Source organism: Puma concolor, chromosome B4 (genome assembly GCF_028749965.1).
Source record: "Puma concolor isolate L17-30 chromosome B4, mPumCon1.1.hap2, whole genome shotgun sequence".
Lineage (NCBI taxonomy): Eukaryota > Metazoa > Chordata > Mammalia > Carnivora > Felidae > Puma > Puma concolor.
In genome coordinates, this window is record NC_141673.1 from 85,233,656 (window position 1) to 85,248,612 (window position 14,957).

At 34.1% G+C, this 14,957-nt stretch overlaps 1 protein-coding gene across 19 annotated transcripts in view; it reads left to right on the forward strand.

Moving 5' to 3' along the window:
• The window catches only part of SOX5 (SRY-box transcription factor 5), a 1,024,889-nt gene that overhangs the window by 277,582 nt on the left and 732,350 nt on the right, over positions 1–14,957 (forward strand). For 15 of the 19 annotated variants that reach the window (XM_086713854.1, XM_086713857.1, XM_086713848.1 and 12 more), the window contains one exon: positions 5,672–5,768. The exons of 2 other annotated variants lie outside the window; for them this stretch is intronic. The gene's annotated coding sequence lies outside the window, so the exon portion shown is untranslated. The remainder of the gene's footprint in view (positions 1–5,671; positions 5,769–14,957) is intronic. 2 more of the 19 variants (XM_086713865.1, XM_086713863.1) reach the window with 1 other exon arrangement.

The window sequence follows — 14,957 nt, forward strand, 5'->3', positions numbered from 1 at the left end:
GCAGCAGTGAAGCTTGCAGGTGTTGGCATCAGACTGGATCAAAGCCCAGACCTAGCACAGCCTTAAGTAAACTGGTCAAGTTTTCTAACCTTTCTGTTCCTCCGTGCTATGAAATGTACCAACCTATAGAGGTTTCTGTGAAGATCAAGTGTAATGGATCTAAGCGTGTAAAGCCCTTAGAACAGTGCGTGACAGCACTTAAAAAAAAAAAAAAAAAAAAACTCTTATTATTAAAGGTCATTTTTATTAAAAAAAATGCCAACTTTTTTCTTTAGTTATCATTTGTTTTCATGTTCAAATTAGGGGAATACTTATTTTTCCTCCTAGACTTCCTTACCATTGCTGCTTCTCACCTTATTAGCCCATTACCTCTCTATCTTGATGCTCTGAGAACTATTCTTGAATTGTTCTGAGATAAGGTTTTTTTTTTTTTTTTTAATCCTAACATCTGGGCATGTAGATGTTTTTATCTCTTGTTTGTATATTCCTCATTTACTCCTTTTTTTCACATTCCTAGAAAAATCCTACTTATTGGTAGTGTATATTCCCTTTGTCTGAGGATATTAGAAAACAACGCGGCAAAGTGCAGTGGAATTGAGATTTGGCTATGTATCTCTGTAGCTCCACCCAGTTTTAAAGTCTTTGAATCTCTGAAATTGAAAATTCAGAAATTTGAATGGGTGATGCACTTGAAATCACACAGGAACACACTTTTTCCCACACCCTTTTCGGGGTGTGTGTATGTATGTGTGTGTTTACTCAGCATGTGTATACTTTCTACTTTCCCATCTGCCATCTGCTTTAGCGCCAGCCTCGGTAGCTGTTCTGTGTCCAGAGTACTTTAGCCTTTTCATTATGGAAGAGAAAAGAAATGAACTAATATGAGAAAGAAAATCCTTCCACCGACCGCTTCCACCTCGCTTTTTGTTTTGTTGTTTCTAAGCAAGTTTCTTGCCATTTACCTTTGCATTTGCATTGCTTATTGATTGGCAATTTTAAAATTGTTTATTGTGCTCTTTTGTTTCACTGTTCAAGAGCTAAAACAAAAGCTACCAGGCCCTTCGAGGTACACATTTGCATGCGGTGAGCGTTGCCCGAGGAAAAAGTAATTGCTAATGCATATTTATGTGGCACAAATTTGCCATTTGTTTATGCATAAAATTATCAATAGTGCAGGGCGGCCCAGCCGTAGAAAATGGTGACCTTTTTAGCTTAATAAATAGAAATCAGCTGTTATTGTGAAGAGATCAGCCATTTATTCTGTGTTGAGGGACATTGCCGGGAAAATGCAGATTGGGGCTGGCAATATCATTAAATGGAAGGCCAATGACCCTTTCGGTAGAGTCTATTATACTTTATCTAATAGGGGATAAATGGCTCTGGTTGGCAATTGGAATAAAGAACAACAGTTTTTTTTTTTTTTATTTCAAACTGTAATTTTATAACTATATGGATTTTAAGCCAGTAAAACTGAACAGGGAATCTCAGTCTGACCTGTTGCTAGAATTCTCTCAAAAAGTATCTGTTTTCAAGTTGCTTTTCTTGTTCATTATTCTTTATTCTGATTTGTACCCATTGAAACAGAGTAAGTCAAATGATGTTTTTTCAGGAAAATAGATCTTCCTTTAGTTTTCAGTTTTTAGCTTTCTTTTTCCTTTCTTTTTTACCTTTTTTTTTTTTTTTTTTTTTTGCCATACTTTTATCTTTGCATTGCAGGCATCTGTGTTTTGCAGGGTTGTTCTATATTTGATGTCTTAAAAAAATATTAAAAGTAGAAGATACTCTCTAAATAAAGTTACTAATAGATTATAAGTGGAGAGTTTTTTATTAAGCTAAACATGATACTTTCTAAATGATAATAATGGTATTTGAAGCAAGTATGTGGGTCCTTTGGATTAAAGAATATTCTATAAATATAAAACCTTCTCATTAGTATATATAGATTTTCTTAATATATAAAAAAAACACAACAGAAAGTCATGTATCTTTTTTGGTTGTTTTACTGGTGCATCTGATAGATGAAATGCCCTCAGTCTCCCCAGAGCTCATTTATGATTGTGGTTTAATGTGGTGTAATCTCACAATTATGTTTACTTGGCTAACATTCTCTTCGGTACGTTATGAGCACTTCTGCCTTTCAGGATTTTTTATCCATTTTTTTCAGTCATTATAGAATTCACTCTTAAATGGAAGTTGTGTTTGTTTGTTTTTTTTTTTTTTTAATAATATGTAATATTTGATGCACTCAAACTTTTATGTAAGTTGTGAAACCTGATAATGGAACCGGAGACCTGCAAACCCCGCCTCGGAACACGGTAAACTCTAGGAGGCTACCTCCATGCTCCTCCCTGATTGTGTTTCTGCATGCAAGCACGCCTCACCAGGTTTAAAGTTTTTACAATAGAGGTTTGCAGCCACCAATCTTTCCCTCCTGCTGCACTTTAGGATGACAGTGCATTCTGCAGCATGTCACCAGAGTGACTGAGTAACCTTTTACTGGCAGAAATGGGTCTGTTGTTCCTTTTTAAAGTAGAGGGTGTAAATAGGATTCAGACACTAGGGTACATTAGTCCATAAAATGAATATATTTTTTATGTCATTTATAAGGTATTGATTTTAGGTCCATTAGATTCACAGTCCCTAGTGGGAGAAAAAACAATGATTGAATGGGTAGGTTGGAATTCCAGAAGGAAGCACAGCAGCAGTGATTAACCCCTTCTTCTTCAACTCCCTGCCCCTATTATTTAACATGGTGGAGTAGCCGAGAAGGACTCTGAGGGAGAGGGACCGTTTGTTATCTGTCTTCTGTGCGCTTTACGAGGGTTCACAAAACAAATTTCAGCTGGATTTTTATTGTCTCTGAATGTGATACAGCAGATCAGTCTGGGTTGTTAAGAGTTGCCCCCATTTTTGTATAAGATTAGTTTTTAAGTTGATGAATGCATTTTATTTTTATAAAACCTAGAGCATAAGTATTAGTAATTTAAGATATTGTTTAGGGAGATTATAGAATACAAAGGAATCAAGCTTACATTCTTTTTAAAGAAAACATTTTTATTCTCAACTCTAAGAAAGGAGAGTTCATTATGGCATCATGTCAGTTATGCCCTTACTTAGGCAAGTTTTAAGTAATATTGGTGAGAATGGCCATCAGAGTAATGTTTTAAATAGGATGTTTCCTGTTCCACAAATGCATAGAAAATTATTGGTTTATACAAGCCTCTTTTCTGATAAAAGGATGACTGAAATATCATTTCACTTCTATGTGCAGAGCACTCGTAATAATTCTAGTCAATTTTACCCAACTAATGTTACAACCACCTAAAAGGAATTTTCTCCTAGGTTGGTTTGGCAGTTACATTTTCATTCTTATACATGAAAAAAAGTTACAATATAGGTAGGAAATTTTTAAAAATTCTAATTATATTTCCAATCATCTGATGTAGTGATATGTTATGGTTGAATGAAATTATGCCAACTAAAGTCTGACTTTCTCAAAAATTGACCTGACATAATATGGTATCAACAAACATTTTGAGAATTTTATATTTTAATTCAAGTTTGTCAAGTTCTGTAACAAAAAATGTAAAAATACAGGCTCCCTCTTGTGGGTAAAATTACCACCTGTATATTTTTGTGTTGCCAACATATAAGATATGGCAAAATTTCTATTTCATTTTTAAGTAAATTCTACTCTATAATCTATTTATTTGGTCAGATGTGACATTTCACTTCTTGAAAAAAAGTAGAGTTTGAATACTTTTTTAGTAAATTTTTTAATGAAAAGAAATGAGTTTTTTTTAATTAATGGACTATGTATAGACAAGCTTTATTTTACTGCAGCAGCATAATTTCTGATATTCAAAATTTGTAATAACTTTTCTCATTTCGGAATACTCTCCTGTGGAATAATTAGCACACTAATGATACAATGTGGAGTCTTTGTCATGTGGTGACTTTTGGATTTCTGTGTAAAAGTTCTGATACTGGAATGAAGTAAAATCCCTCCCTACCCATCATGTTTCACGTAGATACAATATGGTAATAAACCTGCTCAAATGCCATTAATCTTGTAATCAAAACTGAATAATCAATGGTCTAGTAAGAATGAACATTGGAGCATTATTCAGCTCTCCCTGAATTGAACTAATACTGGAGACACTGAGCTGGGGCAGAGGCTGTGGCTACATCACCATATATGGGTTCCCTGCTTTCAGAAGTCTGATTCCTAGGAATTTCAACTGAGTAGGGAGGCAATTTCCTTTTCTTTCTTTCTTTCTTTCTTTCTTTCTTTCTTTCTTTCTTTCTTTCTTTCTTTCTCTCTCTCTCTCTCTCTCTCTTTCTTTCTTTCTTTCTTTCTTTCTTTCAATTTAGGTATTTATTTTGAGAAAGAGAGAGAGAGTTTGTGTGAATGCCGGAGGAGCAGAGAGAGAGGGGGAGAGAGAGAATTCCAAGTAGGCTCTGTCCTGTCAGTGCAGAGCCTGATGCAGGGCTTGATCCCTGGAACCATGGGATCATGACCTGAGCCAAAACTAAGAGTTGGAGGATTAACTGACTGAGCCAGCCAGGCACCCCAATAGCAGAGGCCATTTCTGTCTAAACTGGGGACACTGGTAATCAAGCCAGAGCTATATTCACTCATGAAAATGGCAAGAGCAGTATTTCTGAAGCTGAGCTTGGCAGCACAGTCCTAGAGATATATAGCAAGAAATGTGAATGCAGAGATACCTGAATAACTCCCACTAAGCAGTTATGGTGCTGACTGTCGTTGTCATACATTTGAATGAATGAATGTCATTCATTCAATGTCATCAAATATCATACATCTGAATGGAATCAAGGAAAGGGCCTGTGAGAACACCTGAAGATCTCTCATAAATCATTCTAAGAAATAAGAATTTATCTTAATGTTGCCTGACCTAAAGCATCTGTAGGATGTTTACATGAAAATCAGCAAAATGAACAACTTCTGAGGGGATTAATATATATGTGTATATACAAATAACAATATATGTATGTATACAGATAACTATATATGCACATATGTTTTTAGATTAATTCTGGCAGCATTAAACAGTGTCAAATTAATGCCTCTTTTCCCATAATGATTTTATTATATTTATATATTTTTATACATTTATGTAAGTATACATATACAGATTTACTTTGAAAACCTTAGGAAAAAAACTTGAAAATTCTCTACTTCCAAAAGTTCTATGTTGATACATTTATTAAGATGGAACAATACATTGTTTTTTCTTAAACATCTTTTTATTAAAAAAATTTAATGTTTATTTATTTTTGAGAGACAGAACGTGAGTGGAGGAGGGTCAGAGAGAGAGGGAGACACAGAATCTGAAGCAATCTCCAGGCTCTAAGCTGTCAGCACAGAACCTGATGTGGGGCTCAAACTCATGAACTGTGAGATCATGACCTGAGCCAAGTTGGACACTTAACTACCTGAGCCACGCAGGCACCCCTAAACATTTTTTTAATGTTTATTTATTTTTGAGAGAGAGAGAGTGTGAGCAGGGGAGAGGCAGAGAGAGAGAGAGGGAGACACAGAATATGCAGGAGATCATGACCTAGCTGAAGTCAGATGCTTAACCTACTGAGCCACCCAGACACCCCATGGAACAACGCATTGGTAATGGTGTTTTATTTTTTCTAGGATTCCTCTTGCTGATGACACAATTCCTGTGTGAATCTGTTTACAAGATTCTGAAAGCTGAACAGAGAACTTTGGCACTGCACTGGGTAGGAAAAAGGTATATTCATAAAATACATAATGCACACCTTTGAAAAATCGATTAGTACACTTGCTACTTCACAAAACTGGAAAGTTTATATGCCTTCTCTTATTTTTTTAATTTATTTATAAGTAAAATACATGACGTATGCATAGAAAACTATAGTACATAATCTTTTATATTCAAATGATAACTGGATTTGTAATTATAATTTGGAAACTCATTATGAAGGTAATGTCTAAACTAGCAGATGATAGCAACATTTCTTTTAGTTTTCTTAATGAGATATACTTTTCTTGAAGTTGTGGAAGCTTTTTGTCTCCATTGAAAAACAGAGAAACATTAAAACATTTGTTCCTGCTTTTTTGTTGTTGCTACAAAGGAAATATTTTGGGTCACAATGGGTAGGTCACACATTTTATAAAAATTTCCATTGGCTATTAAGTACCCTGGGGTATGCTTTTGTAAACACACATACAAAAATGCAATTTTGCTCAGGCCAAACAGATATTTTTTCAGTTTGCTTGGCAGAAATATTTAGTGGGCATCTATCCGTGAGTGCATTTATGAAATGCTTGTTTGTCTTTTCAAAAAAAGTTACACTCTGGGAACAGGAACTGAAAGTTTGACCACAGACCCACACTTGAAAATCCTTTTATTATCCCCTGGCTGACTATCATGTGGGTGACATCAGAAAAGGTTGGAGGTAAGGGAGCCTTTGTTTAGAAGTTTGTCACGAATAAGATGGAAAAGGATTTCTTTTTTTGTTTTTCCTAAAATGAATTATGGAAAAATAATCTTTTTGCATAGTGGACTAAAACTTATTAGCTAATCGACTCTTAAGGTCTTATGACTTATGTTTGTAGAACTTCAAGATGCAAGTTTATTTGTGAAAACCGTTAGAATCAATTGTGTTGGTTAACTTCTTTAAAAATTAATTGTTAAAACCTAAATAATATCCTTAAAGTATCTATAAATAAGACTTCATAGACTTCATATTTTCATAGACAAATCAAACAATATAATATGGAAGAAAGCATAGTGAGTAATGGATTTTTATGCTAACAGAAGTGGAATAGGTCACAAATGGATTATTGCAAATATGAGACTTGTGTAGTTTTACAAGTGAAAACACCAATATCAATACAATTAAAAGGCAAGTGTAAACCTGGGGCTACTTCTAATAAATATAGTGAACATCACATGTAAACAGGTCTTAGTATCAGAAAGCACTAACATCTTAATTTAAAAGAGAAAATGTAAGGGGGCGCCTGGGTGGCTCAATGGGTTGAGCGTCCGACTTCTGCTCAGGTCATGATCTCATGGTTTGTGAGTTCAAGCCCCGTGTCGGGCTCTGTGCTGACAGCTCAGAGCCTAGAGCCTGCTTTGGATTCTGTGCCTCCCTCTCTCTCTGCCCCTCCCCCGCTCACGTTCTGTCTCTCTCTGTCTCTCAAAAATAAATAGATGTTAAAAAATAAATTAAAAACATAAAAGATAAAATGTAAGAACAAATAATTAATGAGGAATACAATTCTAATGCAGTATGCTAATAAGAGAAATGCAGAGTTATGCTCTACTTACTATCTAACCAGTAAAAAAAAAAAAAAAAAACAAAAACGGTTTGGAAGGATAATGTTGTAACAAGAACGTGGGGAAGATGGGTACTTTTAATAATGTTGGGAAAAGGTTATATTTGTTCAACTTTTCAAGAAGTGATTTGGCCATCTCTGATATGAGCCTTAAATGTTTCCAAAGCATTCTATGTAAAATTTCCACTAGTTTGGAAATGATTTGATTATAGGTCATCTGAAATAGTTAAAAAAAAAAGTAGACATGTGTATTTCTCTTTGCGAAGTCTGAAGTCTGTGTAGGCAGTTCAGAGCTGGTTGGATGGTTCCACGGTCATGAGGGACCCAGATCCTTCGTATCTTGCTCTGTTACTCTGAACACGGGACTGTTACCTAGTGTTTTAGAATATCCAGAATTGGTATTCCAGTAATCCTGTCCCTAGGCTAGCAACAAGAAGGAAGTATCAGTAGGAGAAGATCATGCTCCCTCCCTTTAAGGAAATCTTCTGGAAGGTATTGACATCCCTTCCATTTACATTTCATTGGCTAGAATGTCGTCATAACAACCAAGCCATGCTTAAAAAGGCTGGAAAATGTAGTTTTTATTCTGGGAGATAAGTCTGGGGAAGTTATTACAGTGAAAGAATAAGAGACTGGATATTGGGCCCAATTAACAGTATTTGGCAGTTTCACTTCCAGGAATCTAACTTAATGAAACAATTAAAGAAAGAGACAAAATTTATATAAATATATTTGTTCATTTTCATATATTTATGATGGGAAAATTTTGAGATTGACTAAATTATCCAGCATGAAGCAGTAGTTGGATAAATTTGAGTACATTTATTTTATACAGTCAATAAAATATTTTTAAAGAATTTTTAAGGACACACGAAATTATGCATAATACAATATTAAGTTAAACAAGTCAGAATCCACATTAAAGATACATTGTATAAATTTGTGTGTGTGCACACTTATGTACATGCACACACATACATTCACTTATACATATATATTGCAAATACATAAAATTGACAGAAAACAATACTTAAAAGTTAATACATCAAATATTATTAGCTCTAGATCATGGAATCATGACCGATTTTAATTTCTTCATAGTTTACACAATTTTTTGAATAAGTATGATTTGATATTAAAATTTGAGACATAGAAGACATACGAAATTCCAAAAGGCTTACATGTTGCCTAATGTTCCTGTTAATAAAAATACTAAATATGTCTTTTCAAGGAGAGATGAAACAGCTTAGCGCCTATCCTTTTTGACTTTTTCCTGCAGTCAGGTTGCAATAAGTGTTCCCTCTCAGTAGAGCCATTTGGTCACTCAGAAATCTTGATCATATTACAGCCGACATGGGTTAGGGCAGATTGAGATACTGTGCTGCAGTTCAGTGGTGTGCGTCAAGCACATGGAAGTTGTTGGTAATAGTGCCTATTTGAAAGGCAAAGAGCAGAACATTTAGAGACTTCTCTTTCTTGTGTATCAGTGAAAGAGGTTGAGTATTGCAGTTCTGGATTAAGAATGTTTCTTTGTGTGTGTACGTTAAGGAACTTTTAAAAGTGTTATGTTAACTTAGAATATTAAAGGAGTGAGAATTTAACTCAAAGCTAAATGAAAAATCAAATTAGAGAGCAATTCATGAGAAATCCTTTGCAGAAATTAGAGTGAGAGCATTCCCACCCCCCCCACCCCCCCCCCCCCCCACCCCCGAACCTAAGCTGACTTGACTCTTTAGAACTTACAAGAGAACTATGATGTTGAGAGGCATAGACTTGGGAGACACACTGAGTTCCTGATTGCACCACTGATGGCTGTCTCTCTTGGGTATTATCCTTAGCCACCAATTCCTCATGTGTGAAATGTAAATAATAATAGAAGACACTGTACCATGCTAATATTTATCACATGGATACTGGTGTAACTGCACTGATTCAGCAGTGGTTTAAAGCTGAAACCATTACTGGAGATAGAGTCACTTTGTAAATAATTGAAGTTTCAATTCAATAGGAAGATATAATAATTTAAAGCCTAAATGCCCACAATAACATAATCTCAAAATATATTAAGGATAAATTGCCAAAACAGCAAGGAGAAATAAGCAAATCCACAATAGCATTTTAACCTACTTTTAGTAATTGATGGAATAAAGTAGACAGAAAAAATCAGTAAGGATATAGAGTTGAAAGACAAAAGTAAGAAACTTGACCTCATAGACATATATAGAACCTGGCATACAACTGCAAAACACATATTATTTTGAAGAATACGTGGAAAAGTTATAAAAATTGGTTGTATGCGGAGTCATAAAATAGGTCTCAACCATTTTTAAAAGAATTGGAAATCTACCAATTTCATTAGAAATCAAGTTGCAAATAATTTTTAAAAATGTATAGCTAGAAAATAAGTTTCAAAATTCCAGAGAAATCACAATAGTAATTTTAAATATTCTAAGGAAATTGAACTTCTTATATACAACAATTGTAGAATGCCTAAAAGAAGTACTTAATGGGAAATTTATATCTTAACTGTTACGAGAAAAGAGGATGAAAATAAAGAGGCATTTCAAAAAGAGCAAAAAGAAAAACTCAAAGTAATAAACAGTAGGAGTGAATTAAAGCAAGAGCAAAATTAACAAAGTGGGAAGTTGTCATATTTCCAAAATATTTGATTCCAGTATTCCAATTCCAAAAATTGATTGTTATAAAAGATGAATAAATTTTCCAGTCCTCTGATGAGACCAGAGAGCAAGTGATAAAGGGCACATAACCAATATCAAGAATGACTGAAGCTATATCACAAGTGTGCAGGTATTAAATAGCCAGTAATAAATATTATGAACGTTGTGTTACCAAGTTTATATGGGTAAATATGAAGAATTGGATGAATGGTCAAATTCCTAGAAAAATACAGTGTAGCAAAATTTACTCAAAAAGAAATGGAGAACCTGAATAGTTCTGTAACCATTAAAGCAACCGAATTCAGTAATCAAAAATCGTCCTATAAAAAAAAATTCCAGACCCAGGTTGCTTCACAGACAAATTCAAGGAAGAAATAATTCTAATTTTACATAAGTTGTTTTTTAAAAAAACAGAAGTGATAATCTCAAACTTTATCAGGTCATGGAAACTTGGTACAAAACTTGGTAAGTATCGCTTGAAAAAGTGCATTTACTGGGGCGCTTGGGTGGCGCAGTCGGTTGAGTGTCCGACTTCAGCCAGGTCACGATCTCGCGGTCCGTGAGTTTGAGCCCCGCGTCAGGCTTTGGGCTGATGGCTCAGAACCTGGAGCCTGTTTCCGATGCTGTGTCTCCCTCTCTCTCTGCCCCTCCCCCGTTCATGCTCTGTCTCTCTCTGTCCCAAAAATAAATAAATGTTGAAAAAAAAAAATTAAAAAAAAAAAAAAAAGAAAAAGTGCATTTACAGGGAAATTCCTCTCATGAATATAAATGGAAAAAAATATCAACCAAATATTACCAAACAAAAGTCATGATCACTGGGACACGTGGGTGGCTTCGTTAAGCATCCAACTTAGGCTCAAGTCATGATCTTACGGTTCATGGGTAGAGCCCTGATTGGGGCTACACGCGGTTGGTGTGGAGCCTGCTTGGGATTGTCTCCCTCTTTCTGACCCTGCTGTGTGCACGCTCTGTCTCTCTCAAAATAGATAAATAAACTTAAATTTAAAAAAAAGAAATGTAATGAAGTATTAAGACATTGCCATTAGATTGAATAGAAGGAAAATGTTTACAAGCTATAGAATTATGAATATTTATGTATGTTTTCAAATGTGTTGCAATGTTAAAATATCCTTTTGCACATATCAACAATACCCACAAAAGGGCTTAGTTGAATATCAGATTTTATACTCCATTGAACAAAAATTACACAACAAAAGTAAGTACTTTACATAGATGTTGGGAATCCAAGATTTTGCAGAGGTAAATTGAGGATAGTGGTTAGTTAAACCATTGATAGCAGTTATTTTTGCTTTGCTTATCTCCTTCTGCGTTAACATTCTTTTAAAATGTCACTGCATTTATAGTTATTTGCTTTAACCATTTAGCTAGTTAATAATTTGTGATCCTGAATAGTTGTTATTTGTACATGACTTTTGGTCACCTTTCTCTTTTACTTGCAAATAAGCAAGCTCTTTGCTTTAACTATTTATCAAATCCAATCACTTTTTTTTCCTCAGTCACCCTAATATAGAGAGTAAAACTCTTTATTGCTTGAAAAAGGAAAATAATCCCAATATATTGCAAATTGTCAAGTGAGTTCTTTATAATTAAAGATTACTTTGCAATATACAATTTTTAAGGCATTTATCCCGACAGGGTTCACTGGCCTTTGAGCATGAGCCACTTTGTTGACAAATCTATCATCTAAATTGTGCAACATTAATGAGAACTCCAAGCAGCACAGTCTTACATTTTAATGTAGGTGGCAGTTTAAGGGAAAAACAACAACAACAACAACAACAAAAAACCACCACCAAAACAAAATACTGAATGTGATTGAAGTTGGTTTTAAAAAGGTCTGTCACCTGTGGATAAAAATGTGCATAACTCTGAACACATAGTAATTAGGAAGACTGAAAGGCCATAGGAAAATCCAACGACCCTTTGAAATATAAACACCAGTTATGATTTTTTAAAAAGGAACGAGGCACTGATTTGTACATTTATATTAGTACAGGGCTTGTGATACTACTTACTTGTACAACTAATCGTCCATGCTCTACAACCTGACCCACAGTTCTATTGTACCATATGGTAGAACAGATTCAAAGCTGGTCTTTGATTTGAATCCCTTATTAATTAATAACTCATCATGTGATTATATATTTCCTGAATGGTATCAAATTTCTATATCTCATTCTTTTTAATAACCCTTGATACATCATTGTAGATCATACTTTATTGTTGCACCTCAATTTCTGGAATATCTTCATTTTGATAAACTTTCAGCTTAGTTTTCTCAAGTTAATGAAACGTTGTAAGTAACAACACCATGAAAAGTGTGCTAACAGCCTATTAAATCTAAGGGCACTATACTTTTTTTTTTTTTTCCTACAGTTTATTTTGACAAAGGGATCATGGGCATGCGCATGAGCAGGGGAGGGACAAAAGGAGGGAATCTGTCAGCGCAAGGGGCTCCAACTCACGAACCATGAGATCATGACCCAAGAGCCAAAATCCAGTCAGATGCTTAACCGACTGAGCACTGTACTTGTATCATTTTTTTCCTTAACTCAAACTTATTTGTATAAATGCCTGATTATACTTGATCATCTTCATGCTCTACCTACAAATCTCTAATATCCATCTGAATAGTTTTGCATAAAATTATTAAGCTTATTTTCTGGCTGTTTCCAATGTATGTACATATGCAGTGGAGGAATTTTATTAGCACAATTTGAATTGCAGAGTTCGTTTCAAAATGTATATCAATTTAAGTAACATAATGCAGTCATGTAGAGATGCTCCATTGTACTGGTCTTGGAACAAGATATTGCTCTTTGAGTAGCTATTGCTGATGTACTTGAAACAGCCCTAAAACGTCTGGCAGAAAGGAATGGTCTATGTATAATTCCTTTGGCTATGGCTTTCAGCTTCTGATTGATAAGGAATGATGAATGAGAATCATCCAAAAGTTATAGGAAATTTAGAGTTTATTACTTTTTAAAGTCAGATGATAATATATGTCTTAATAATTTAATAACAATGTTTGATCATTGTTCTCTTATTCAGCAATTGTTTATAATTAAGAGAATTTTTCCTTCCAAGTAAAATAATGGCATGAACTGTTGACCAGAAATTTTTTAAATGATGTATATAAGCAAGCCATTGTTTATTTTTGTGTCTTACTTTAGAACACTAAGCAACAGAGAAGCGGTTCTAACAATAATAATTTAATTTGAGAAAAAACCTTGAACCAAAACTGTCTCCATAGAACTTTTTCATAATTAGGTTATACATCTTCTCAATGGAAGAAGTCTTGCCCACGGTCACATTCTGTAAATGAAAATACATTTTACATAAATTAGTGATGTTGAATTGCTGGGATTCATTATGAAGTGTAATAAATATTTCTTAATTTTTAATGTAATTATGAACCATGATGTTTTTTTTACTTTCCTAGATGATGCATGTATCTCGGCATCTTGTAGAGAATTAAAAAAAAAAAAAAAAACATATTTTATAGTGAATAATTGGTGTTTTAAAATATAATATGATGTGACATGACATAGCATAACATAATATAAACATGATGTTTGACCTGTAATTAAGGAATTTCATTCCCTCTTAAAGCTTTTTGATACAAGTGTCGTTTTAGGCATTTCAAATCTGTGTGAAAGGAATGGTTTAAGGACAATTTTCTAACTATTTAGAAAAAAAGTTAAATTCAATTCCTGTGCCATTACCAATATAAATTCTGGAAGGATTAAAGATTTAAATTTTTAATAGAAGACACTATAAGAGTATTAAGAGATAGTGTTGGTGAATATTTATGTAAGTGTGGGGAGGGTTAGAAGTTATTTTTAACCATTATACCAAAGGCAGAAGTCACAAAGAAAAATGTTGTTAGGTTTGATCACATAAACATAAAAGCTTTTTGGCTTCTTAAATGGTAAGACTGACAAAACAAGCAAATAAGGAAATGAGAAATATATTTGCAATATATTAGGTTTATTGATATAAAGTGCTATTTTTGCTAAAACTATTGGAAATGTTATATATTCAATGTATGTAAATAAAATATAACTTAAACTGCTTATAAATTAATAGAAAAGTAGAAAAATAATTTGAATATTCAGTTAATAGGATTCAAATGGGGATTAAACATATCAAATGTTTGATTTTTGTAAAATTCATGAAATACAAATCAGTTGAGATAGTTCATTTAGCAAATTAGAAAAGATGAAAAATGCTGCAATAACCAATGCAGACAAGATTGCAGTGAGATTAGGCCTGTCCTTGACTGAGGCTGGTGGTGTCATTTGCATCCCTGCACCAAAGATTCGTTTCACACAGTACACATTAAAATCAGTTAATGTTGACGTTTGTGCTTCTAGGAAGTTAGTTAACGTTTCATATATGGTGTTTATAGTAACATAAAATTGGAAACAATCAACATATTAAAATTGGCTCTATGTTAAAAAAAATTGTGTGTATATGTGATGGAATATTAATTTCATGTAAAAATGATGTAGGGGCACCTGGGTGACTCAGTCGGTTAAGCATCCAACTCTTGATTTTAGCTCAGGTCATGATCTCATGGTTTGTGAGATCAAGCCTTGCATCAGGCTCTGTGTTGACAGCATGGAGCCTGCCTCCAATTCTCTCTCTCTCCGTCTCTGTCTGCCTCTCCCCTGCTTGCATTTGCTCTCTCCATCCCTCTCTAAAATATATAAAATGAAAAAAAAAAATTAAAAATGATGTAATAACATGGGAAGCCAGAACCTGGGCAATGGTAAATATTTATTGAGTGGATATGTGGGTACATGCACGCACACGAACACACACACACAGAGGTGTGTGGATCATGCATAGAACAAAAGTTCTGGAAGAAGATATGAAAAATGCAGAAAGGATATGTCTAGATTAAAGAACTATGG